This window comes from Chlamydotis macqueenii, chromosome 10 (genome assembly GCF_036417535.1).
Source record: "Chlamydotis macqueenii isolate bChlMac1 chromosome 10, bChlMac1.mat, whole genome shotgun sequence".
In the NCBI taxonomy this organism is placed as follows: Eukaryota; Metazoa; Chordata; class Aves; order Otidiformes; family Otididae; genus Chlamydotis; species Chlamydotis macqueenii.
The window spans coordinates 5,332,274-5,359,479 of NC_141565.1; the positions used below are offsets into that span (position 1 = coordinate 5,332,274).

The following is a 27,206-nucleotide window of genomic DNA, read 5'->3' on the forward strand; positions in this document are numbered from 1 at the left end:
TATTTAAATTCCTCCAGCAGTTACAGTTAGAAAACAGTGTTATCAAATTCCTAATATTTCTGAGCAGGAAACACCACAAATGGCCTGCTGCAGAGGTGGCTGCTCTTACCAGTAAGACCTAGGAGCAGGGAAGGAAAGCTCAGTGCAGATGTTCTCACTGTAGCAGATTATCCAGCTGCAAAGGCACCAGACCGCACTGCATTGCGTCGGCTCTGCTGCTCTGGTCACTGGAGCACCAGTAGGTCCTCCCACCAACGTGGGTTGTTGCTGGTAGGGTGCAAATCATGCAAACACACCCCATTTATATCCAGGCAGTTTTAGGGGCTCACCATTTCCACCTCTGGGGTCAGTGAGGGCTGCACCAGCTCGAGTTTGGCCTCTGCATTGTGATTTCCTGTTATCACAGATGGTTTGTACAGCCTTCGAGATGCTTAAACACCCCCTTTAGACTGAGGAGCACCAATAAAAACTGCTAATGCACTACTCCAGCATATTGCCTCTGTTCCCTCCAAACTTCTTCCAGATACTCCATGCAACAGGAGAATAAACTAACAAGTGAGAAAGCAAACAAATAGGGAGAGATCTGCAGTATTAGGAGGGAATTAATACACTGGCACTAGATCATGTTGCAACCATATGGCACTGTGAATACCTTTGGAAGCTCCCCATCCACTGCTGAGCAAGAAATCTGCACAGGCTTTCCCCAAACCCCACTCGAGAGCCAGTTCAGGGAAAAGTCTCTTCCACCGACAGCGCTAATTTCAGACTGGACAGATGTCTCCTATGGCTAACGAAACAGGGAGTCTCATGCCTTCTGCACCCTTCTTAGGTCACCACAAAGAGATGGGGACAGTTTTTAAATATTAAGCTGCAACTATTTCCACTTCTTCCCAGCTGCTCCTCACTCCCTGCGGTGCCAGCCCCTGCTGCCAGCCTGCAGGTTCCACGGAGCCCAGCGAGCAGGATTTTCCACTGCAGCTCTCAGCACGACAACGTGGCACAGAGAACACCCAAGAGGAGGAAGCACAAAAGCTGCTTTGCTCTAGGAGCCAAAACAGCATGTGGCACAATTTCGTTAGCCAAAGTGCCATGGATAGCCAGTCCGAGTCGCAGAGAACGCAGCCATGTGCAGATTCTCAACCTCAGGCATTTCCTAGAGGGAAAGTAAATACAAAACGCAACAACAGACAGATCAAAAAATCACACAAGACTTCACAAACAAAAATGGTAATTGCTCTACTACTCTACTGCTGATCTGTGATGGCAGCAAAACGTTCCTGTCACTAAAACCACCCCCCATCTTGGCAGTAAGTAACATTTGAAATGCAAGTTTTGCTGCTGCTGACATTATATGCTGCTGCATATAATGTGAATAATGGCATGTGGCACCTGCACCTATTTATGCCAGTTGCAGCAATGGAAAGAGAGAGAAGCAATAAAGATTTCTCTTTTTGTTGACTTGATATAGAACTTCTTGGCTTCCCTCAGCTCCATCCTGTCTCTTTGCTGCAGCAAAGCAGCAAGTCACAAAACCAAGAAGCAGCCTGTGAATTTTAAACGTGTGCCTGCATCCGAAAAAAGAGTATTTGGTGAAGGAGGGAAAAATGGAGACACGAAAGAAAAAGTTACTTACACTGTTCTAGCTACGTTCAGGCACAATGAAGACATCCTAGAAGGCCCAGGAATAACTCCATTAAAGCCAAGCATCTACAACCAACCTGAATATATTGCTTTCCCAGTCCCTCAAGGACTTTGCACCAAAGGGTAACTAAAAAGAAACTGAATCTGCTAGGAGAAAAAGGAAGATTCCAGATGAAGAGCCTACAGGTAGTCTTTGAAAGACAGCTGCTGTGTGCACTCTCATTCATGAGAGGCTGCATCAGCTACACACCAGCAAAAACTCAGGAGACCATGAAGCTCCTGACAAGGAGCTGCCCTCTACTAAGTATTTACCCTTGTAGTATGAAAACACAACAGGGAGGAAGCAGCACGTACAGGGAGGTGGGCTGAGGGAGGGTGGACTCTGGAGGGCCCGAGTTCAGGATTTCAGACGTTTCCATGCGAGCAAGAAGCATGCAGGACCCCCTCCATGCCCGGGGCAGGAAGGATGCTCTCAGTGTGGCTGGCAGAGCTGCTCCTGCCTGTGGCACTGGGAGATTCCCAGGTTCTGGTTTGGTCACCGGGCCCACACCCCCACCGTGCCTTCCTTCCACGTACCCCGATGGTGGCAGCCTCTGCTTGCATCTTCACAGAGCACATGAAGCTATTAGAGGGAGATTATTCCAGCACAGCACTGCAACCCATTTGTTATCTTTCTAGGAAAGAGCCAAGCCTTTTGATCTCCTACCAAAAACTAAAAAGCAAATTAAATGTTAATAAAGCCTTAATAAAGAGCTACTCTTCTGCATTTTAATTAGTTGTTCACAGAAACCAAATGCATCTAATAGGCTAAGAAAATGAAAGGCAACAATGAAGTTGCTATGACTTTGATGGAACAGCTACCCCGGTAGCACAATCCTGTGAATCCATTAAGCCTTTTACACGAAGAGGAAGAACAGCTGCCTCCCCTCCCAACACAAGCTTATGCTTCTTCCCAAACCAAGGGCATATGCGAGCTGAACAGATTTTGCTAGCTCTCATTTCATGAAAGTTCTCCACAGTGGAAAAACACCCAGGGGGAAAAAAAAAAAAAAAAAAGGAGCAAAGGCTCAAAACCAGCAACAGAAAATCTGATCAAACACTTGAATCAGAATCACAACAAACACATGGGAAGAAAGAGGTTTGTGGGTTGGCTGATACCTTAAAAAGGCATTAAATGTAAAAGCAAAGAAACAACCTGCTACGATGTCTGGGGGAAAGCTGATGGCATTCAGTGAACAACCCCAGAAGACAGAGCACTTGCTGGCTGCAGCACAAGGTGCCACAGCTGTGGCTGCCAGCTCGCGTCAAAAAAAGAGCCGCAAAACTCAGGGGCAGAGCTGGAAGCGAGTTCACAGGACTTTTCAAAGAGTAGGACTAGACTCAAAATAGTCTGCAGAATGATAATATCCCAATAAAATTCATGGCACTGATGATGTCAAGGCCTAAGGGACCCGTCTGGTGCGGCCTAGGACAAGGTCAAAAAATGTGACTCCTTGCCTCTTCTCTTTGAACAACTCACAGCAGCTCAGACCACCTCTTGCAGGAAAGCAACCCTTCCATGTGTGCCCTGCACAAAACCAGAAAGAGCAGGCACTATCTGCTACAGCGACCTATAAAAGTATCTTGGAAACCAATATCCAACTTTAACATTTCCTCTCCTCAAATCTGTGCTAATTCGAAGCTGACCCAGAGCAACTCAGCAACCACATGCAGAAGACGTATTTAAAGTCTGGGGCTGTGAGAAATGCACTCCTCCCAGGCCGCCAGCAGCGTTTGAAATAATTTTATCTTGTAAATGGGCAGTAAGAATAACATTAATTTGTCAGTGTCATGCCGAGCGTTTTCCTTAGAAGCTCCGCACAGCTTGGGAGAAAAGTTCCTGTTGTCTCCTGCTTTGGAAGGAGGGAGCACTTGGCAGGCCTGAACCCGGAACAGGCAAACAACTGACGAGAGCCATGGCACTGGGGAGCAGAAAGCGCGGGACAGCAGCACAAGCCAGGCTCACCCTCAGTTTGCTGCTTCTCGTTTTATTTATTCAAGGTCATGTGGTTGTGGGACGTTTCAGAGTCTTGAAATCTCTGTCTGAGCTTCTGGCACCCTCTCTGACTCCTACCAAGGAGACGATGACTGATGGCGGGAAATTTTGACCTTTTAACTCCATCTCCCTTTTCTGAATTCCTGTGGTCACTACTGGTATCTCCTATGTAGCAAATTCTTTCTCTCTCCCCCTCAAGAAGCCAAATTACTGTAGTACAGTTCTGAGCTGGGCATAAATCTCCCCGCCCTTGTGCCTCTGGTAATCTTCCCAGTCCAGTGGCGCGACTCCAAACTTTTGCCCCCTGCTGCTGGGGAGCCCCAGGTCACTGGACGAGCTCTTTTGCCATCCTTGGAATGGCAGCGAGAATTCCCTGAAGCGTCCCGCGGGGCTCGGGGCCGCATTTCCCAGAACTGGCGGCTGCTGACTCGGCTCAAGCTCTTCCTAGAACCAGACGCTCGGCCTTCGCTCCCCCCCCCGGGGCAGGGGGACGGGGGAAAGAGGGGCAGAGGAGCGGGAGGAAGAAGGATGAGAGGAAAGAGGCTACGTTATGCAGACCCTTCAGCATTCTAGACATTCCCCTCTCCTTTTTCACTTAAATCCCAGGAGGATTATTTTTACTTTAAGTGCTGGAAAGTGCAGGGATGAGCCCAGCTGCAGTCGGTCTGGATGGGCAGCAGTAGCTCCCGCCTCTCCCTCAGCAGCCCTGCCTGGTGCTGTCTTGCTGCTCCTGCCATACCTCAGGTTTGCTTTCAGTAATTCCAGCTCCTGGAGTTGAAAATGAATCCACAAGAGGCAGCAGCCGTGCGTAGGTATCACAGCGAAACTGCTTTCCAAGTGTCAGCACACAGTATACCAGCAAACATCAGCGGTAACAAATATCACTAAGAAGGAAATTTGTTGCACAACAGTGAGGTTTAAACTAGGCTAAGCCTAGCACAGGCGATCTGTGCTGGGAATGATCTCCATTACCAGCTCCCTGTACGGTAGCTGTGTGCGAAGGCTGTGTATCAGCACACTCATGTCACCGCACCTCTGACAGCGCCCTCATTTTATATAACAGCTTTTCCACGTCATGGCTTTCTCAAGCATTCACATCAGAGGCACCTCGGCTCCTAAATCACTCTACGAAGCCGTGCGTACAGTCCACCACACACCTAGCTGTAACATTTACTTCCAGGGGACAGATGCTCATAGTGTGAGCCAGACATGTCTGGGACCAAATTCTTCTCTTAGCTAATCACATGCAATTTCTCTTGCTTCAAGAAAACTGTGCCAAGGTGATGGAGAAAGAATTTGGCCCAGTTTGGCTTCTCCCCAGCACAGCATTTAGCTGTAGATAGACTTAAGGTTTTCAGAAGGAAGCTCTCTGAGCACCTCGCTGAAAAGTAAGAGCCAGAAAAACCCAGAACACGGTGGATGAAAATTAGGCGCTGAAAGGAAGTAAATAAACTGAATGGGCTTCCCTGCTCTGACAGCACACATTTTTCCTTCAGTCATCGGCACTGCAATGAAAGGTGATGATATTGCTCCATTTACAGAGTTTTTCCTGGCCTGTCCCCAAGGCCACAATATAGTGTGTTTATTTGGTTTTCATAAGGTCAAAGAAGCATATTTGGGTAACGCAGAAAGTTCACTATGGACTTTCACCTTCACGATCTTAAACCAAGTGTGACAGTTGCAATGAAAAATATTTACTGCTGTTTACAGATGTTAGTGGGGGCTTTTGGAAGAGAGACGGCTTTCAGTCTCATTCCACATCCTTCTCAACAGCTTTTTAAAAAAATAATTTATTACACTCAAGAGGAAAAAGAAGAAAATATCAAGACCTAGACTTTACAAGGTTCCCTGAACACACTGCTGATCCTCTCAAGCCACTGACTGCAGACAAGTCAGGCACATCCCGGGAGTTATTCACACTGCTCTGTGTGGCAATAGGTGCTGTTATTGTGGATCGCATACCTGAGGCTACTGCGCTCACTTTAAATAGGTGGGCAGAAGCTGCAGTGAGCAAGTCATGCGCAACACTGCCTTTTCCATGGGAGCCAAGAAACCCCTGGCATGGCTTATCTGCTTGCTTTATCTGGAAGCCTTAACATGCTGGAACTGTGTGTACTTACACACCCTGCACTGCGGTTTGTAAAAACAGGCCATCAAGCATGCACGCTATCCAAAAGGTGGTCTGTCCTACTCGCCACATTCCCAAACTCCATAGTCTATTTGGTGATAGCCCTTTTTCTCTTTATAGTGACCACAGAGACAGCCAGAAACCAAAAGGATCAAGAGCCTGACACTGGCCCACAACTTGGTCTCACTTTTCCAGAAGGAACAACTGCAAAAGAAACCAACCCTCCCCTACTCAGGCAGAGAACAACAGGCAAAAATCCACACTCCTGAGACACTTCCAGAGGTCAGAACCTGTCAAGTGGGGAAGGACAGGAGACATGAGCTGATGCTGAAGTCCCACCAACACTGTCTTGGGACAAACCTGCACTGGCTTTGACCTAGCAGCACGACTGCCGTGACCACAGAGGAATGAAGAGTGCGACTTCCCTCAGATCCAAGGCCCTTTCTGACGCAGAAAGAGAAGAAGAGATGATAAAATACACACCCGTATTACCAGAGACATCATCAAGCTGTCTTACGCCAGTAGCTTTCAAACCACAGTCCTCAGAAGTTGGAGATTTCCATGGATTACTGCTGACATCCATGAAAGATGACTAATTAGAGGAAGCCTACTCTCAGGACGACTTTCTAATGGAAAATTTTGAGTGACTCATGTCGAAAGTGTTGATAACTGGTACCCGAGATGAGTTGCAAACAGTCTGAGTCTTTGAATGCCTTGGGCTGACAGGTGATGCTCTTCCTCCTCCCACCTGCGTACTGAGATATACTCACTCCTTCCTAGCTTAGCTCCTCCTGTTAAATTCCAAGCATCTTCCTTTAGTAATCATGTCTGAAACTGAGACTACAATACAAGAGATGCTAAACTCTCCCCAGATGGCAGGTACGTGAAAAGGCTAACCGTGTTCTTAACCCCCTCTGACTGCACCAACACCACATGAGCGACAGGAGAACACCACCGAATGAGCTAGGCCATAGTTTTAAGGACAATTCTTCGCAGTAGGTGGCAGCTGGGCCTCCTCAGCTCTACTATGATGAGCCTAGTAGAAATCTACCTATTAAGTATTAATGTATGGTATGTGAGGTATAAATATGTAATATTTGTAATAAGCACAGAAAGGTCTTAAATCTGCTATTCAAGTTACAGTTGCTGTAACTCAAACTGCTATTAAGTTATAGACAATACAGCTAAATTAACTCTCGCTCAGGCAAAGCAGGTTAGGTGATTTTACTGCTACGAGAGAAGATAGATGCAGGAAACGCTCCAAGAAAACAATTTTTTTTCTTTCTATTTAGAAAACCAGCTATTTTTTATCCTCACTCTTCACTCCAGTCAGCTAGCCAAAACAACGAAGTTTTGAATCCCAGCAGCAAAATACAAGAAAAACAAAATAGATGTCATTCCACCCTCCAGGCAATGCAAAAGTGCACAAACTGAGCACATAACCCTCTCTTGGTGTACCGACCTCTGAATACAGAGTGTTCCGTCACTGCTGCCAATTTGCACACACAGCTGTACTCAAGTTTAGGAAATGGTTGCCCTTAATTCCTTCTCACAACTTTAATTGTGTCGCTGCTTTGTCTAGCCTACAACAGGACTGCAGAGCTTCCACTCTTTCTCAGAGAACAGCTGATAAGCTGAACAAGACGTTCCTTTCTAACTTCTTCATTTGGGATGTACCGCTTCTGCGGCCATGAAGGCCTAACTGTACAAACTATAAATAATACCTCATCCTCAAGACGGTGATTAAACTTGCTCATTATCACAACAGCATCAGACACCTGCTGCCGACACACATCCCAGGTGATGGGGGTGTAAGAAAGGAAGCATCTAGGAGAGAAGCGCAGGTCTGCAATGGGCTTTAGGAACTGCCCCCGGAATTCCTGATGAGCCAGTGATGAATTCGCTCCCGGCACAGAAGATGCCGTTGCTTGTATCACGACCAGCCCTCGGTAGCCCTGCCAAGGACAGCAAGATGCTGTAAATGTTCCTTGAGGTCAAAGCAACCCCAGCTGTACTGTATGCCCAGCAGTTTTCAAAAAAGCTCCTGCACGTTTACACACAATGCAAGACACAGAAAGGAGAAAGCAGCCTGACATTAGCTGGTGCCTTGGAAACTCAATAATACACAGAACCAAATATAAAAACCATACCAATTCACACACTTTTGTTGCTTTCTTTCCCTCATTTTATTCAGGGCATATTCCACTCACTCTCTTCTTTCACAGTTGCTGTTTTCACCCTTTTCACTCTCTGCATTGTTTCCACTCTTTCTTTTTAAAAGAAAGTAGCTCCTCAGTTGATCTCTAGCACAGATTCCCTCAGCTCTCATTTCTTTTATCACACCTGCCCTCTCCATCTTACCTTGCCCCTGTTTTCTTTTAGTACCCACATAAAGGCAAAAAACCACATTCTAAACTAAAAGGAACAGCCACTGCAAATGCAGTCATTTGCCTGACCTCATACCACTGCATGGTTAAAAAAAAAAATACTAAAAAACAAAGCATCTTTCCCTTTCTTGCTGTTCTCCATGCTCCTCCCTATTTCTTCCAGGTTCTCAGAGTTTGAGCACCAAACCAACTGAAAGCCTGCCCAAACAGACACCGCACATTTCCCAATTAACGTCTCCAGCCACAGCTAAGGTAACCGCTGCATTCTTCCAGCAAACCACCCATGTCACACGCTGACCACTCAGGACTTCATTCTATACACACCACCAGCAAGTATTTCTGCACAGCCAGCACAAAATGCAAAGCCATTTCCCACAGAGCTGGTTTCCAAACAGGGTTTTGATTGCCATGATTTGCCTTTATCAATACTCAGAAATTTTCCACTTGTCTGTTCTTATCCCCCATATAGCTATAACTATCATAGCTGGGCAGCCATATGATTTATCACACCAGTTTCCCCTCTACTGTGACTAACTGCAGTTCACCAGCGGGGTTGCTAAGACCAGGACTTGGGCAAAAAAAAGCCCCTCGAAAGCCTGATCCAAGCAAACTGCATCAATGCTTAGTGCTGGCAGTGTGCCACTGCTAATTAGTCCACTGCCGATCAGTTTATCAGAAGCACCCAGCCAGCGTGCTCATCTTTCAAGTCCTCTCCTGTGTCTCCAAGTGCCCCACCTTGCTGTCCTTCCCTGCCAAAACATCTGGGTGGCCTCTTCTCACCGCGCAGTTCAAAGAGATGACAAAGGCTCTATGTAACAACATAATATAACCTCTAATTAAAATGTAGTGGAAAACAGAGTGAGAAACCATGGTATAATCGGAAGTGTTAAGATGCTTCAGGTCCAGATCAAAGCATCTCCTCTGTTGCTCAACAAGGAAACGCTGAGCTAGTGCCAGTCTGGAAGGGCAGAAGACAACTGGAACAGTGCAACATTGGAGAGCTGCATGCCTTCTCCTCCCTTTCTTGGGAAGGCTGGGGAAGTTAAACGGGATCCAAGAACTCTTTCTTCCCTGTTAACACTCATCTGCCACCACTTTTTTGCAAGATAGTCCCTCCCGTCCTCCTTCCTGTGGTCACTTCAGCCAGGCTGTTCTAGGAAATCAGACAAGAGCAGAGCAGAATCGCTCATCTGCCAACCACCCAATCATACAGCGGGGCAAGAGATTGTCAGAGGAAACTCATTTTTTAAAAAGAAGCTTTTTACTGCTTCTTGGGACCTGGCTTCTGTGTAGAATGACACACAAAGAAACTCTTACAACACACAGACAGTGAGCAATTCAGATTAGGGAAGTACAGTGAGATGCGGAGACAGCTGTGAACCATGCTTGAAAACTTGCAGATCCTCAAGCGCATGTTGTAAGATGAGAGCAACAGGCTTGTACTAGGAACTAGGAGGAAAAAAAAGGTCTCTTTTAAATCATCCTATTCCAGGAGCTGACAAACACTCAGTTTAATTTTTTTTTTTTGGACACACAATCTCCATGATTTTAACACTAAAATTTGAGGTGAGAGGGGGAAGTAAGCGACCACCAACATGGGAACGCAACTCAGATCTCACCAGGGACAGTCTGGAATAACTCCCTGTGAATGGAAAAAACGTACTCACGTATTTTAAAGGGCCAAATCTAACTCAAAAATATCAAAACCCAAAAGAGCTATAAACTCTCACACCATTAATATCCCATAGGCCTATTTTCAATACTTCTCATTTGTATCACATGCATCATGCGTCAACGCACTTTCATGATCTTAAATCTCAGAAGGGTTAAATAAGAGCTGGTGAAAAAGTCCGTAACTGTAGCAGTCTGAGTGGCAGTATTGCCTTGTGCAGTGCTGGGAACGCTTATTTACAGCTCGCTCCCTGCAGCCACCCTAAGGAACAAGTGATCAGGGATTACAACTCACAGGACTCTGAGACAAACTTGCATTTGATTTACTGAGTAAAGCTTTCCAAAGCTGGTCATTGAGCTCCCCTTCATCTCCTCCTGGCTCATTTGCAGCCAAATACAGCTACACCTGAGAGTGCCTTTGCCATCCTGTCCGGAGGCTGGGATTTGGCTCCTAAAATTACAAAGGCTGCACAGTGTTCATAAGTGCATAAGGCAAATATGCACTGACCTGAACCGCAGAGCTAGGAAAGAGAAATAAAACGGAAAATAGAGGACAGTTTACTACAGGTTTGGACCATGACTCAACAGTTTGTGAAGTCTGCCCAGCAAAGGCTGTCAACCTGAAACTGGTGTAAAAATAGTGTCTTTTTTAACAAATCCAGAGCCAATCAAAACTGTGTAACAAATCCACTGAACTTCAGGTCGTTACCGCATAGCGTTGCAACATTTTGAAACTTCCCAGAACAAAGCTTTCGTCCCCAGGACAGAGCCATTTGCGCAAACCAGAAGTATCCGCCGCTGTTAAGGCAGTGAATTCCATGTACCTGCACACAGCTGCAGAGACCATCCCTCCTCACCAGGAGGAAATGGTACTACTGGAGCATCTACACATGCGTGCAGCCACACAGAAACACAGCACACTGCATGGGTGTATGTTCATGAAACTGTACCAGCAAAAGCTTCAGTAAGAGAAAGTTGTGGTCATGAACTCGTCAAAGCAAAGAAACAAAACAAATACGTAGCGTAGCTCTTTGGGGAAGAGGGCAGGGAGGATGAGGAGGCTGCAGATTAGATTTTCCCTGGGCTCCAATGACTTTATGGTAGAGACAGGTGAAGTGAAACCTGACTAGGGTAACTTTAGCCGGAGAGAGTGAGATAGAAATAAACAATATTATTCCTGGAAAGAAGGGGTAGTAGCTGTCCCTCTGCCAAAGTGCACTCCCGTCCAGAGCCTATTAGCTGCGGATTCCTTTCTCCGCTCCACCTCCCAGTGTCAGGGCAACGGTCCCAGGTCTTGACGTCAAAGCTGCCTTTTGTTTGCTGCGCAGACTTTCCCCTTTTGCAGGTTTAGCAAAGCGAGGCATGGAAGCAGCTGGGCAAAGGGCTCTATTCTGGCCAGATCTGCAAACTCGATGCAAGCTTCCAAGGAAATTCCTCTCCCTACACTATTAATTTCAATCTTTCCAGTGGGGAAAAAAAATAAATTAGTTCAGTATGTCTAAACTGGTCTACGTCTACATTGTCCTTTTGCTAACCTTTCCTTCGATTCGTGCCCTGTGTCTTATCTGTTGCGGTTTTATCTTGCATTATTGAGACTGCAAGAACTGCCAAGCAAGGACTCTTTCCATAAGCGTAAGACAAGACTGTAAAATGACTTCTTTAACTATCAGATATATTTGGAGAATATCCTTGCAGAGACGGGGGGATAAACTCCCAGTGTTCCAGCACAGGGCCCAGGGACGTCAGAGGAGGAAGGAAAGATGAGACCAGCTGCTATTACGAAATCCTTCCACCTCTCTGAACTTGGGACAGCTAGAGCCAAACCAGTGGCTTCCAGAGCTAGTAGAGGAGCCTCTTCTCCGCTAGCCACGATGACCTGGGCATGTAAAAGCCATTTCTTGCCCTCCACATCCATCTGACTGCCTACCCCAAAAGACAAGTGACCCTGTAGGAGTACAGGGGAAGAGGGGCCTGCAGTAGAACTAGCTCTGTTAGGCCAGGCCTCTCCTGCTAAGGAGGCCCTTTATGAGACAGTTACAGCAGTCACAGTAAGATTATGACACTCCTAACATAAATTCAACACTTTTATAATCCTATTGCTTTTTTGTTTAAAGGCCAAAGATTGCAGGTCAATAAAGAGTGGGCAAAAAGAAGTGGAAAAATGCAGTCACATAATACACACAAAAATGGGCATGGTAACCAGCTGCTATGTATTTCTGAGAGGAGATGTCAAGTCTTGTCACACGCTCAGAGTTAAGATCTGACCACATTTGTAATCCTTCCTTTCAACAGCGATAACCCTGACACTCGCTGGGATATTCCGCAACAGGGCCCTCCTATTTCCCTGCTGCCGAGACTCCCAAAACCATCACCCTCCACCCAAAGCAGAGGCCGAGGCTCTTACTCCTGTTCTCCAAACACCAATGTGCTGCAGGATTTCCTTTTCTCCCCTTCTGAAAGCTTAAAGCCAGGGAACATTCAGTATCTTTCTCAAACTAGTACTTTACAGTGATTCTTGCATGAGTACTGTTGCTGGCTTTGTACACCTCTAACCGAGTGCAAAAACCTGACTCTTATCCCCGGCCAAGGCACAGGGACACTGCTGCTGGGATGCAGCATTCCCAGGCTATTAGTAGCTAACAGTGAGCAGTGTATGCTCCTGCCAGTGAGAAAAATAATAGGGGGAAAGAAAGAATGAAAGAAGACAAGACCTATCATCTCTGCTGTCAGAGTAACAGAAAACTACATGCTCAACCCAGGCCGAAGCGTTTCACCCCTTGTGAAGCGTTAATTTGCGAGACAGAATGCAAGTTGCCTGCATCTCAACGGAGCCTGGTCATCCCATGCTGTCCTACTGAGCTGTACAGAAAGCCAGGCTTCACAAAAAACCAACCCATGTCCAGTTCCCTGGGACAATTTATTCACTAACTATTATGAGTAAATCTTCATTCGGCAACACATGTCCCGGGCAGGAGGAAGGAGTCTCAAGTGGAGTCTCATACAGCCACTCTTCTATCTTTCAGCCAAACTACAAGCACACAAACACGGGAACCAGGTGTCACATCTACTCTCTTTTAAGGTCCTTATAGTGTTTTCAGAGAAGCCATACTACACAAAATGGAGAGGCCTGTTCATTTTCACTTGTTCTCTAACAGCAGGGAGACACAGGCTGGCAGGTCAAGTAGGATGAGTTTATGTTACCGACTTACAAGCGCAGATGGGTGGTGTCAGAGGCAGATGTCAGGAAGTCCGCCAGCTGCTGCAGCCTGATCTAGAGCCCTGCATGGGAGTGCTACAGCAAAGCGGGCTCTGACTTTCTATCAGCGTGTCCTAGAAAGGCACACTGCCAGTCAGGTCATCCTGGAGATAAGCAGGACATTTTAAGCTTCATACAGATCCTTTCTCTAATATAAAGGCTTGACAAAATTGAGTCCTGGGGATGACTAGCAACTTGAACTCAATTTATGTCACACGCCATGCTCTAAAACTAGGCTGTGATGCAGAGAGAAAGAATATTTCCAGGTACCGAAGAGACAGCAATTCCAGTAACTCAGCACCCCCTCCCACTCCACTGAAGTAGGTGAGCGAGCGACATTAGGCTTAATCCAGGCGCGCTGAACTCAGGAGTCAGGTCTCAAGAAATCAATAGACTGACACGCAAGTAGTAGGGGTGTCAGGGTGGAACAGTTGCATATGGCTGGTTATTGGCCTTCAGACTGTTGACCCTTTAGGGAGTGATATTTTCCAAGCTCTCTGTGTCTGAGAATCTTATTTTTCTTTAAAAAAAAAAAAATAATTATAGACTATCCCATCACAAGAGAGAATTATGAATAAAGAGGCTTGAAGAAAAACAGTATGCAGAGAGCTAACAACTAGCAAAGCATCCACCAGACGCTGGAGGATTGAGAGCTGGCCCCAGCCTAAACGACGAGCCAGCAGCAAGGCAAGTCCACCAGCACTGCCTAGAAGATCTGCTTTTAGCAACCAGCTGGCTCTAGGGGCAGGATTTGTGCCCCAGCAGCTCTGCCTACTCCCACCTCCCAGCCCTTCTCTCCATCCCAGACTCAGGACACAGGAACAAGCTGCCTGTCGCAGTCCGGTGATCACTTGTGTGCATTTCATTTGTAGATATATGACGGGGTGTTTCCGAGTTAAAAAATACAAACCAGCCACATAACTGAAAGTGTTCAGCTAGGTCCTAGCTGTCTCAGCAAGCCAAATAAAACTCTTAGTGCCTACCCAGCACTGAGCAGCCAGTGGCTCTTTTGTGCTCTGCTGCTGAGCAGCACTGGCTTCCCACTCAGTCAGAACAGACCAGGAGCACAGGGCAGGCGCTACCATGGCTTGGAGGCCATGGCTGCCTTGACTCCCCTGTGTCTGTCACTTTTTTCCTTTTTTTTATTTTTTTTTGCTCGGGTTGTTGGTGCAGAGACCTAAGGAAACAGAAGTCCTGGGAGGAAGTGAGTCAGGAAACCTGTACCATGTCGCAGGGGGAAGTGTGACTCAGAGCGCATGGTGCTCACGCTCCCCAGCGCCCTGGAGGAGGTGATAAGATTGTGTAATCCCCAAGATAACTTGCTGCACATCCTAATTCTGCTGATCCTCCCAGGGGAGGGGTGCCTCTGCTGAGTACTGTACATTAGCTGATTTCTTAGAATAAACTGAGACAGCTCCCTGTGAGCTCATCGCGTGGGAGGGGGATGCTGGGCTCCCTGCCTGCGCTGTCAGAAGAATGAGGAGCTACAGAAGCACTGAATTTATCAAGAGCACAGCAAAGACCTGGCAAACCTCTTGTTTAGTCTATTTGTTCTTTCACAGACAGAGAGCGTAGGGACACAAGTACTTGAAAGCCACAGAGGAACCAGCTCTAAAGCAGAGGGGAGGATTTAAGAAAGAAAGAATTTGAGAAAGAACAGCAGGAAAAACGTGGTGGCAATAGGAGGGGGAGAGACAGTCTGTGTGGGCAGGACTGGTGAGGGGACAGTTGGGGACAGAGGTATATGAGATACTGGGAGGAAAGAAGCCAAGAGTATAAGCCAAGCAAGGGAAGCAAAGAGGACAGAGAGGATGGAGAAACGACTGCTGGGAGGGTCACACAGGAGTGATCAGCAAGGTACAGTGAAAACAAAATGTCCCTGGGATTGAGAGAGCAAAATATCACGCTGAGGGAGAGAGGCCACTGTCCATTTTGAGTTCTCAGGACACACTGGAGCCAGAGTTCACATTTATGGGTCTGTTCATCTGTGTAAGGGCCGTTTCTGAGGAGCAACCTGAACCCTCAAGCAGGCAGGTGGAACAGGATACAGAACTCACCCTTTCCCAGCCGTACAGGATTGTCCTTGTTTCCTCCCCATGAACGCAGGCACGAGCGGCACTAGTGCTCACACGCTCAGCCCTTTGCCTGTGTCAGTACAACCCCTGGGGCAAAAGGGTCTCAGGACATGAGGAGGCTTCTGGAAAATTCTGCTCTACAAGTAAAGCTCCCAGGCACCTCGGGGAGCTTGATGCCAGCTAATTTTCCAAACTCCCGTCCTCTGCTCCCCGGAGACAAAACCATGTCTACAAAACTGCTTTTGCAAACAAACTACGGAATATGAACGGAGAGGGAAGGAAATGCTCCCCGTTCCAGCACAGACACGGCCGGTGTGCGCGCACACTGGAGCGCACGCTGCTGCTACGCAGGGGCTTTCACAAAAACTTGTCACAGAGTCAGAAAAGGCCCTGTCCGGTCCCAGCCCAGTCTAAAAATCCACTAAACAATCATGAACACAGCATGAGTTAGGGAAATCCAGGCCGGTTTATACAGAAAAAATCACTCTGAAGAAGCATCATTTTCAGAAGGGATTGTTCTGTGCTTCCCGCTCCAAGACGCAGGTATGCTCTGGGGCCGCAGCAGCGCAGATGCTGTGTCCATCTGAAGCAGACCTAAGCACTGTTTCAGAGTCCTAACCACGAACAATATGGCACTAAAAAATACCATACAGTCTTTCAACTGCAAATTGGTTATGCTATTTATGTTTGAGTCAGAAGTGATCAAACCATCAGTTTCAGAGACTTTTACCCCCAAATAAGAGGGCAGTTACCCCCCAAATCCTGGCTGAGTCAGAAGACCTATATCCATTTCTGCCCCAACCTGTCAGCGATCCTGAGACAAACCACTGTGCACCCTTGGGCTCCGGGTTCCTTTTCTCCCGTTTTTTTTTTGCCTTGCCAGTATCAAATACAAGCTTCCTGGGCGTTGGCTGCTGGACAGTATATGCCTGTAAGATTAAATTCATCCCAGACTGTAAAATGCTAAACGTTCTGTAATGGAAATAATAACAAGTACTTTAAGTTTCAAGCCTGATATTTCTAGGACAAATGTCACAGCTCATACGACCTAATGTCCCAGGGCTAGTGAGCCTGGGAAGAAGAGCTGTATATAGGAACTGCATGCAGTGGAGCAGGCAACTGACCCTACAACTTCTGGTAACAAAAAATTAACATTTTAATCATAAAACCCAAATCAGAGGAAATGCTTATTCCTCACCCATGAAAATTCAAAGCTGCTGGAAAACCAATTTGTTGGAAATCTGTGATTGTTACCATGGGCTCAGTGAAACCCTATACTGTAACTCATTATTTCACTGCGATCAGGCTGTCACTCAGAAACAGTACAGCTGTATTTTGTTCCTGTAGGCAGTATCTGTAACACCATAGCACAAGGATCAGAACTATTGGTATTATGCTTTAAAAGCATGTGTGAGTTATTGTGCCCCCTGCAAACACTCACCCACCTGTGTCCAGCCAAGCAGGTACTCACAGTTTCCTTTAAATGATGTTTTGTGAGCCTGACTCAGCTGCTGACAACTCCTCACCACACAGGATGCCTGCACTCTTTTGCAGTGGCTCTGTTTTTCCCTTTGAATCTGTGCTAATAAGAAAGCATCAGGTGGAAGACTATTTTTCTAGTTACTGTTTTTCAAGATGCTGCCTGGCCTAGATCAATTCCAAGAACTGAGGCAGCCGAACAAAGAAACTTTTACAGGCTCAGCAGCAGCATGAACATCACTGCTCTGGCAACTTCCCACGCTGCAGTAAGAATTTGCACAAACCAAAATGAGACCACACGCAACAGAAGGGCTGAGCACCGCATGCGGGGAACCGTCAGCGACAGCACCTTCAGCACCTCTGCAGACACCAGAGGCGGCAGGCAGCCTCCAGCACCACGTTACGCTTCCCCAGAATACGTGCTCGCGTAGAACAACCTTCCCCCCGCTGTTTATCCAGGCGGCTAACCAAACCGCAGTGCTTCCACGGCGATGGCAGGAGGAAGGCAAGAGATGGGGTTGTTCACCCAGTTCTCTCCCAAGAGGCCATACTCTCGGACAGGATTCACACACCACAGCCACTTCTCTGCCTCGCGATACTACAGGTTGCTGACTGTGAAGCCTGAAACTTGAACAGCAGTAAATCCCTTTAGGGGTCAGAATGGCGCAAAGCAAAGACTCACAAGATCCCAGTGTTTCAGCCCTTCTTCCTTCACCCCTCATGCCAGGAAAAAGTCAATCACTTTCATGAACTCTACAGAGGCAGAAAAATCATCTCAAAAAGTCATCTCATTACACGCAGCTACCAGTGCCAGCTTAGAAAGAGCGAATTTGACATCCCAGGTTACCCCAACCCCTTCTCATTCTCTCCCTCTCGGTGTGTACTTTGTCAGATGCCTACGCTGGCATTCCCAGTGAGTTTGTTTTCTTTCCCGGATGAATGCACTGAGAAGCTGAATTCAGAGGCCAGCCCTCATCAGAGCTCGACTGAGAAAGCAAAGCCCCCAGGCTGACCAAAATCAACCTGACGACCTGTGTCGAGTGAGAAGTCTAAGCCAATTTTCGGCACAGAGGGAAAGAGAGGGATTTTTCTTTCTTCCTTGAATAAGGAAAGCCAAAAATATTGAAAAGATAACCTTTGGACTACTGGTCTTCAGCTAATCGCGTCCATAGGAATAGCAACAGAAATGCCTACATCTGCTGCGTCCTGGCCACCTTCAGCTGTTTTCTGGATCTCATCAGAGGCATCACAGCCATCAGCCTCAGACATATTTGGCACTGGGGCCATGGCTGTGACAGTCACAGCTGTGGAATAACAAGCTTTGAGTCAGCCTGCAGAAGGAAGCAAATGAGCCAGTGCGTTTCCAGAGATCTCTCTGCCTGGGGACCCCTCAGGCGCTAATAAACCCTCACGATCCCCAGCTGAATCACAGAACCAGTACATCCTATACCACATATAGGGGAAACTGAGGCACCAGAGAACACTGCTTGGCCCCAATCATGCAGCAAGAAAGAAAATCCAAATTACAAGATTATAAACTACAAACTCCTCCTCCCTATCCACAACACAAAGGCAGACCCCTATGTACATAATTTCATTTAACTGACTGGAATTCACCCTATGGCATGCATAGTCTTTGTATGGCTCTAAAAGCACGTTATCAAACATTCTGTGCATCAGTACACAGCTGTAATTACCCCTCATGGTATACCTTAACCAGGACAATTTTGGGGGGTGGGGTGGTCTGTGGCTGAGCAGCTCTTCGCAGTCCAAAAGGCACTTTTCCTACTGAAGCGCAGAGCCCAAGGAGAACATAGCCCCTGGAGCAGCCTGCCTGGCTGAACAGCTGTTTGGGCTTCAATTCTGATAGGTAAGATTTAAAAAACAAAACAAAACAAAAAAAAAAAGTGGTCCTAGCCTAAATCTAGTGAACCTGAGTTACATCAGGGATATATTTGGCCATGACATTGTATTTCAGAGTGGCTTCCAAACACTTAGCCCCAATGAATGAGGAAAGCCTTTATCCTTTTCTAAAGGATCTCGCTGAAGGGCTCTGTAGCCTCTCTTGGTGCAGTGAGGGTTAATCCAGGCTAGTGAACAAGAGGGATGAAGATCAGCTCATCTTTTCCATTCAAGCAGAGCCTGCTACAGAAAATGCTGGTTTCTAGATGCTCCGTGTCTCAGTGACTTCCAGGAACAGTGAGCTAAACTCAGCTGCTCTTCCCAGCACCAGCTGAGGGGGCGGCAGGGGATGGAACACAGCCCTGTTCTTGGAAGGCAGGAAAAAATACAGCTCTGGCAGCGCTGTGCAGACTCTCCCTCCTCCCCTCCCCAAAAGCCTCTTTCAGTATCTCTAATTCCTCACAGTACAGCTGGGCTAGTTTTTCCTTTTATCAAATAAACATAAGAGCAATGCAAGAAAACTGCAGGCAATTCTCAAGCAGAGAGAGGTTAAGTTAATCAAATAAATAAACGATAAGCTCATCTCTGTGTGCTCCCACATGCCCCATGATTTTGCTCAGTTTAGTGCATGACCTACTGTACTTCTTAACATTTTCCTTTTAGATAAACACAGAAAGCTATAGAACCATCCAGCTCATGGAAACTATTTTTGGCTGCTTTATCTTCATGCAATACGAATTCCAAGGGATGATTGGATATTTGGACTTCTCCCAGCCTGGCTGACTGTGAAGGGAGCAGACAGTAACCTCATTGCTATTCTTCTGTGGAAACAAACATCTTTTAGAGATGACAAGTATCTGGCTTGTAGGTACAGAACTCTGAATGAGATTCAGGGAAATAGAGCAGTCACCAGCTGCGAGGAACGAGAGGATAGCCTCGAGGCACACAAAAAAGGAAAACAGGAATCAGACTGAGTTTGTTTCATGATTCCCCGCAAACTGCCCTTGAAATACAAGGCAGCAGGACTGAGCTGTGAATAGAGGGAGAAATCCTGCTGCTGGATGAGATTTCATACCATCTTTTATACAGACTCAAGTCTGGCCCTGCAGAAAAAAGAAAAGAAAGCCCGTGACATCTGTGGCAGCAGGCCTCAGCTGAGCACCCAGCAAACCTTGTCAGCCGCCTTGGCCAGCGGGCCCGGGGATGAATGGGCCAGGCAGCGGCTCGGCCGAACAACTGGTCACCCCAGGACAGGGCCATGGCCCGCTGCCACGGAGGCATTGCAGGAGAAGCTGTTCCCCCGAGATATACAGTAGCTGCTCAGCAGATAAGGCGTCTGTCTCCGGAGCAATCAGTCTCTCACCTGTTACAAGCACCATACACTTCGTACACTGTGGTTTTCTATTTGTTGGGTGGCTTTTTTCACCTGCTGGACAGAAGGCAAATGCAGATCTGCAGGGTTACACAGGACTCCGAGGTTCCCTGCAATGCCAGGGCCATATGCACATGTTTAGAAGACAAGCAGACTTCATCATTATCTTTAATGGATTTCAGGGCTATTAAATAAACCAACCAACCAACCACCCAGGGCATAGCACAGAAAGCAATGTCGACTAAGCAACAAACTACAGGACCAGTTTACCGGTTGTTGAACACTTTTCACTTGCTGATTTCTAGGTTCTGAGACACCAGGTAAGAGATTGAAGCACTCTGCTGTCCCTCCAGGACTCCTAAACTCCGCCAGCATGACACATCATTCATCTCTGCTACCTTCAATTAGAAACAGGAAGCAGAGAGTTGGGCACCAGGCTCATTTTTAGCTCTGTGAAACTGTGATGACCCAGCTACTTGCCTATAAATCAAGGTAGATGTGCCGATTTATCCTCTGTGAGAAATTGGTTCATTAGCTAGAATTAAACAGAGGCTCCAGCCACACCATTTAAATTTGAACAGTGCTCCTGAACACCCTGTTCAGTCCAGGAACAGAGATCTGCTTGGTGCCTTCCTATATTTAGCATACAGTAATGGAATTGAAGCAACAAAATTAGACCTGCAAATAGACTGGTTTCTCAGTACTTAATCAAGGACCTTTTCCTAGAACTGCAGAGGGCTGAAATTAAAAGAAAGGAATGTGCAGTAATCAGCCCCATGGAGGCAGGAGGAAACCACCATGAGTCTGAACTCCAAACACACATTCTGGCCAGCTGAATGTACCCTTGTTTAAATTAAATGTGGCTTCACAGTGACCCAGGCCAGGGATTGCATGAAATACTTCAGAGCGCGCAGCCCACGCACAGGAATTACTGAGCAGATACAACTCTGATAGTCTGCAATTCACTGTGTAATAAGATTGTCCTCAGGTCCCTGTCCTTAACAGATGAAGGGAATGATGGGTCTGAAGTACCTCTGCAATAACACTGATCTGTTCCTGTCAGCAACTTCTGTCAACAGCAACAGGTATAGAAAGGAGCGATCAAAAGAGAAATCCAGTGTACAAACTGCAAAATGCATAAAATGGGCAGCGATCATGCTGTAGCAGTGAAGTGAGGAAAGGCAGGAGTTCACACTGCACTCATTCAATCTCCCTATTAATAGGTCTGACAAGATAAGCTAGAAGACTCCATTTTCTGTACTTTTCTTAAGTTTCTAATTTTTATTGGGGGACTGAATAGGAGAACTACATTTGGAAAAAAAAAAATCTTTTCTCTGTCATCAGTTTTCATATTACTGTTAGGTAAATCCCCTCTTCTCATTCTAACCTAACAAATGCTAGAATGAGACAAAGAAAATATTCTGTAAGCAGAACCACAATTAGACATTTAAGAAGCGTTGAAATGCTCCAGAAACTGTCAAACCTTGCAGCTGACAGTAAATAAAAGGGAGCTTCATTTTTTTTTGGTGTTTCTATAATATCAGCATCACGAGCCTCTCACAGTGCCAGCTAGGATATGCAAGGACGTTGATGCAGAGCTAGGTCAGAGGAAGGTCTTTAAAATATATTTTGGAGCTGTATTTTCCAGCTTTGGCAATACCCGTGAAGAGGTCAGTTTGTCTCCCCACCTCTTGGGCTCTCACTGTCTGCAGACAGATGGGACACCCTGTCATGCGCCGAGTATGCCCCTAGAAACATCCTCCAAACAGCTTTTCCCAACCAAGTTTTAGGACTGAATTTACTTCCCACATACAGAAGCTACTGATTTCTTTTGGCAATTTTTTTCCTGCGTAACGTGGGATCTCTACTGCAGGACAGATGAGGTAGAAAGATTAAGAGTTCCCCTTCACTGGTTTAATATACTGCATTCCCATCCTCCGCTCTTGTGGGAGGCAGAAGGCGAGGACAGAGCACGGAAAGCGAGAAAGTAAGGAGAGAAATAGGATGAGAACCCGCCAACAGCAGCATAAATTTTAACCAGCCATTGTGCCTTTGCTTCACCCTGAGGTAAGACAGCTGAGAAGGAAGCGCCCAGCCAGCTCCCCTCCCTGCCGTCACCCTGCAGTGGAAAAACAGCACTGGGCTCTGAAGCTGAATCTAAAAATCACTCACTCTGTGCTCCGGATACAAAGAACTGATTCTGTAAAGCCGCATCAGGGAAAGTGTTTCTTGTATGGTGCGGATCTTTTTCAGCGCAGGTCTACAAACCTTTATAGCATATTTAAGCTCTCATAAATATTAATAATTCCATTTGTAATTTTATTTCTGGTTCCATTCATCTAATAATTAATCTTGCTTTCACATCATCAATAAAGATACCAGCTTGATCATAGGAACAAAAGAACAGGCCAAGAATGTTATTTGTAGTGAATGGTGACAAATAATATCCAGTGCAAATTGCCAAGTAGGAGAATGCAGAAACTGACTGCCCTGACCTCTGAGTTAACTGAGCAACACAAAAGCTCTCTGATATTCACAGATACCAGCATTTCTTAGAAGAAAATCTAGAAGAAATAATTTACTCTTAAATTAGAAAACACTCACTAGAGACCTAAGTACATTTGAAAAATAAACGTCAAATGCACTTTAAGGAAATAGACTTCACTGTTTTAAGAAAAGCCAGGTTACCTTTCCATCAAGGCAACATTAAGGAAATGGAAGTAGAATTCCCAGCTCCATCACTGCGGTGAAGCTGTTCCAGCTGAGGACAGCAGAGCTGTGGTGGAGGGTAAATGAGAAGCTGGGAGGCAAGGCTGATGGGGAGGTGGAGGACTGTGCAAACGTACAGACACTGAATATCTTTTATCACACAATTCAAAGCAGAATCAGCATGTGAACTAGTTCAATGCTTCAGCATTGGCCTTGCCTTCTTTTTCTCCCCAAGGCATACTGTTTCTTTGAACAGGCTTTTCCTTACCGCTGCATGCTTGGGCAACATCTCACACTTTTATGCTCCAGTTTGTTCCAGAGGAGCAGTCTGGGCTTTTGCACTTCACCCAGGCCTTGAGCCCACAGCGGGCAAGCCCCGCTTAGTGCCCCGGGGGGGCACAGCCAGCACGTAGGAAGACTTTCCCATAGTTAATCTTATAAACGCTCCTTTTTCGGAGCAGGTGCAAAGGTGGGAAAATTCCTCAGCTCACAGGCATGCTGTGCACAGAGCCTGCGAGCCCTGCAGCTGGACAGGGTCCCAGCAAGCAGAAAAGCTCAGCACTGAGCGTATCTCTTCCTTCGCAGGGAGGCTCGAAGCTGTACAGGCCCCATGCTCCCTTCCCACCCCATCAAAAGACGAATTACCGTTTCAGCATCTGCATCATCATTCAGAACATTTCCAAAGGAAATTAATTTGTAACTAAGCAGGAGCTTAACTCACCGGCGGACAGAGTATCCAAGAATAAGCAGCATGTTACCACCTCCCACCGACAGTTAATCCAACACTGGTATTGCTTTGGGGGATGATGGCTTTGAATCTCAGCCAGCTCTCTTCCCTTTCAAACCAGCAGCACTTTGTGGCCTTTTTTTGACCCAGAAGATTGTTTTGTTATGTTTTTTTTTCCCCCTGATTCAATGGCTCTGAATGAGCTATTCCTAAAGAAGCTGAAGGGTCACTCTGTCCTGTAGGAGTCAAGAGAGGCCTTAAACCCCGCAGGTACACAAAGGAATCCTCTCCCCCAGGCCTCGTCCCTAACGCACAGAGAAAGAAGGAGCCAGGGAAGAAGTCCTTCACTGTGAACTCCACACATGATGGTCTTGCTTGACTAATCCAGTTTCCTTTTTGGCACATTGAAACCCCAGTCAAAAATCCAGTGTCCTGGATTTCCCCAGAATTAAAAATTGCCATCTGCAAACCATCTAGCTGGGGCTCCTGCCTGCAAGTTATCTGAACATGTACTTTCTGAAATGCTCATTGCTAGTCAATGTTTTATAATACTTTTTTCTTGAGGCCTAATAATTTAGAAATTAATTAATTATCCTCCTGTGATTCTAGCATATTATGCTGCTGTCATCTAAACACAGATCAGAAATACTTACTAAATGCTTCTATTTAGTTTCATCATCATTAACAATTACACCATTTCCATTTCAAAGAGGCCTTACACAATTCTTTTTCTGTTTAAAGTAGAATATTTAAATTCTTTATCATCCTTGAAGATAGCAGCCAAGGATAATTTTACGTTTTGCTCTTCATTTCCAGTTTTCTGCACTTCATTTCTAATTTATATTAACTGTGCCCCACTCTCCCTCCCCTTCCACATTGCTTTTACTTTTTTGTTCCTAATGCTGCCTTCACCACGGAACAGTGATCAGCTTTTATGAAGATGCCTCTTTCCTGAGGGCAGAATCACAGTTCTTTGCCATGTAATGCACTGTTCTTAAAGAGCACCTAATTCTAAGATTTTTTTCTATAAAACACTCCAAGTTTAACTCAAAAAGTCTTCTAACTTTGGGTAAACTATATGTTACCTTATTAATTATTAATTAATTATTATTAATTTGACTGTGTGTTGGGCTTAGAGTTAGACCTTTAAAAAGTGCTCCCAAAATGGGTGTGAAAGAAAAGGAAGCAAAAATATCACAGCTGAAAAATAGCAGAGAGGAACAAAGTAAGAGCCTGAATTCTGCGTAGGGCTGATCACGATGCAGACTGGCAGCTGGGGATTGAGACCCCACAGCTCCTGGGGGACTCCAGCAAGGACAAAAGGAAAGGGGAGGGAAGAAATAATCGATGAAAGGAGTAGAAATCTCATTGCGTCTCTCTTTTGGGGCAGAATCCTTCTAGGTTGAACCTAGAGGAGAAAAATAAGAATAGGAAAGTGTAAGATGAACAACTGCATTTAATGAAAAGCTTTTAACTTCTAGGACCACAGATATCTCACACCACCCAACAAGAAATTGTTGCTTTCAGAATTCAGCTGAGTGTTGGGTCAAACCGCTCCCTCCTAGCACCTTCAATGAACTGTCCTGTGCAAAGCTGGCTGACACATTACCTGTGATATGTTCTTACTCGCAGTGCTGTCACTCCATAAGACATAAAGGGCTGTTTTCGCCACTGGTCGGATTCACCACAAAATCACAAGGAATCTTCCCTTTCCCCTCCCTGGCCATGGCTCAGTTACAGACCACAGAGGTCTCCAGGAACAAAACATTACTGACAGTGATCAGGAGATTCTGTGCTGGTGCTGAGTGAAAAGCAGTCTCTGTGGCTAATTTTTTCTAGACCAGCAACCTGACCCGTCATCCAGGAGAAAGGCAATTAGCTTCAATGCTTTGTTAGATTCCCTCCTGTGCAGAGGGAACTCGGAGGAGGAGGTGGTGTGAGAATACCTGCCAAAATGGAAGCCTCTTTGAGGAAACCAAAGAGCTTTTGTCCTTCTTTCTGGAGCCCATCTTGTTCTCTTCTGAGTAACTGAGTCTGCTGAACTTTGAGATGTGCTGCATAGTCTCCTACTTACTCAAGCTTTCAGGAAGGAGAAATCAGGGATGAAAAAGCTATTTATGAAAAAAGATGGGTTTTGTGGGAGCTTATTGAGCCACAGTGTGCAGCCTTTAGGGTATGTGACTATTTACTTCTGCTCTAGTTGTACTTTTAGCTTTCAGCAATGACAAGCCACAGTTCTTTTTCATTTAAAATTCCTCAATGTTAACTGAAATAAGTTTTAACTTGAAATGCTAACTGACTTCCAAGATGAGGAAGATCCTTCAAGCAGCATTCACTAACCAATCCTGAGAAGTCAGGCTAAAGCCAAAAGGCCATTTCTTCAGCTTGTCACACATCGATCCATCCTGTTCACATGGAGCTCTGCACTCTTGAGGGCTGCAGCTACTTCTAAAGGTTCTTCTCATGAACTTTTGTTCATGAGCTATTTACATCACTGTTTACCAGATATCCAACAGTATTCCAGCTTAAATCCTCAAATGAACATTAAGCTTTGATTTTTTTACCTATACACATACACACAGAATATGTTAACAATTAAAGAGCTTTTTGAGAAACTTGGAGAGGAAACAGATTCATTAAGCGTAAATTGATTTTTTTTTCAGCCAAAAAAGCCCCAGCCAATTACACATAGGTGTTCTTAATTTTTTTTTAAAAAAAACAATTAGCCTTTGGTTGGATTGGTTTTTACAACTTGTTGCTAACTCCTGGCTCCTCAGCCAGCCGAACACAATCAATAGCTGCTGTTCAACTGATATTGTAACACAGCACCAGTGTGTCTTGTGGGTTTTGTGATGCTTTGCTGTTGCCTTGAATTCTCCTGCGCACAGAAATGGTGCTTTGGAAGTAATGTCTGTGTTTTACCCACATCTCTTTACTCCATTGTCATATCAACAGGAAAAAAAAACTCTGAGGGAAGTGTGTTCACTAAACCCAGTATAAAAAACAGAGACATAAACCAAAACAAGAGACAACAGCCAGACAGCTCCTCTGGCACACAGCGTAAAGGGATGGGAGAGCCTTGGGCACCCCACTCCTCTTTCTTTGCATGCTGTTCCCTTATTTTTAAGACATTCCTAGGAGTCCCAGTCCAGCGAGCCCCAGCTCAGAGGGCAGCGTGTATGGCAGGAGCTGTGTACCCACCATACATCACATCAGAAACAACCTCAGCAATTTCCACATGCCAGAGCGCACCCCAAGTGCTGTGTTTCCCTTGGGTAGCACCCCAAGGTATCTTAGGCCTGCTGGACCCATCAAAATAGAAAAGACATTTAAAAGTATCATTCTCTCTCCCCAGCACTGCAGGTTTGACACTGTTATCACACAGCACAACACATGACACTTATCATATAAGGATCTTAAAGCAGGAGAGTGACTTACCTTGAGGGAAATTCACAGCTGATAGAGTGTTCTGCCTAGACGTGTGCACCACTTTGGCTCCATTCCCGCCATCGAAACTGGTTTAAAAAAGTGAAAAATAGATAATCTCACTCTTTGGGAATATTTTCTTCCAGGAAAAAATGATTCACTAAACAACACATCTGTTTAAAAAACACAACAACAACAACAAAAAAAAACCCAAACAAAAAACAACCACAACAATTGAGCACTAGAGTAATATGGGCCCTTGCTGCCTATACTGACCCAGCTAAATGCGAACACCTAACCAAAATTAGAACAGGAGCTTCTTTGAGGGCTAACGGTGACAGCAAAATTCATCCCACCTGGACCTGACTTACACTGATTTGTCAGTGCCCAGACTGCTC

General features: G+C 45.9%; 1 protein-coding gene across 1 annotated transcript in view; it reads right to left on the reverse strand.

The window, feature by feature from the left end:
* MAPKAPK3 (MAPK activated protein kinase 3) overlaps nt 1-27,206 on the reverse strand; it is a 128,675-nt gene that overhangs the window by 81,967 nt on the left and 19,502 nt on the right. The gene's annotated exons all lie outside the window — the stretch shown is intronic.